A 1,319-nucleotide genomic window follows, 5' to 3' on the forward strand; every position below is an offset into this window, starting at 1 on the left:
TGATCACACTCGTCGTGTTCCTTAAACCGTCCTCCTCCGCGGTCACTGGATTTCGGAGCGAGGCTCCCAGGCCTCACACCCCTACGCCCGCGGCTTCCTTTCAATGACTATTGCCAATCTCCAAGTCAAATCACTTATTAATTATAGAGGCAACTCGAGCAAACCCAATTACCCGTAGGCAGCCCTTCCCAGATGGGAAGTCTGTCTCGCACGGCTCCCACGGTGGCCCAATTTCTGGGGAGCCTTCTTAGGCGTCCAATTGCTGTTTGTCAGTGGTCCACCAGCAGCCCCCAACGTCTCCTCTCCCTGATTCCTCTTTCTAGAGGCAACTCCATTTTCTTACCCTGTTCCCTTTCCTTCCTGCGAGGAGACATCCCCGCCCCTTAGGAGGCGCTGCCTTCAGGCTAAATTTACCGCCGCGCCAGGTTTAAGCCTTAGGCATTGCAGACCTGGCGAATGAATGGCGGAAGCCTTAGACAGAGTCCTATTCATTTGCAAAGGCGGAAGGTTTTGAGTGATTCGCGCGCTTGTCTGCCCCTCGCCGTGTCTGTCCTCCCCTCAGGCCTAGCCAGTGGCTTGGGCTCACCTCGATTTGTGAGACGTGTCTCAGGATCCCTCGGGGGCTCAACCCTGGTCGGAAAAAGGCCACCTTACTTTGAATGTCACCACGGTTCTGGCCATCTGGTATAATGCTGCTACCCACCAGGACTTCGTGCAAGCATTTAACACATACATATATGGTCCTTAAACCTCACGTACAGGGACAGCCCTTCTCCCATTTTGCAGATAAGGAGACTGAGGTTAAGAATCTTGTCTCCAACCATGCAGCTAGTTGAAAAATGAGGCCCTTAATCCAAAGCCTGAGTCTGCATTCACAGCTTCAAAAACACCTTCCGGAATGGTATAAACCACAGGGGGCGGAGAGGGGGGCTGTTTGCTTGCAGCCCAGGACGCCTGGCAGCGCGAAGGCCTCGGAGGTTTCAGGCAAGAGGTCTAGGCGTCAAGATGGAAATAGGAAGCACGCCGGCGGACGCGAGAGGGACCGGAAAAGAGGCGCGCCTGGGATTTGGGGTTTAGGGCAGCTGCGCTGGCTGGGGGGTAGGGTTGCAGAGCGAAACGCGGCGACTGGGGTCTTGCAACGCGCGCGAAAGAGTCCCCGTGCCTTTTCGCGACCGCGGAAGTCACTTCTCAGGCTGTGGGGCTCGTGGGACGCGCTTTGGGGGTGCGGCGGGCTCCCCCACGGCAACCTGGAGAGCAGGCCGCTAGCAGGAAGCCCCGACAAGTCCCCAGAGGCAGGTGGGCCCGGGCGGGCCCCCCCG

This window comes from Tupaia chinensis, unplaced genomic scaffold (genome assembly GCF_000334495.1).
Source record: "Tupaia chinensis unplaced genomic scaffold, TupChi_1.0 Scaffold000248_2, whole genome shotgun sequence".
Taxonomy (NCBI): Eukaryota; Metazoa; Chordata; class Mammalia; order Scandentia; family Tupaiidae; genus Tupaia; species Tupaia belangeri.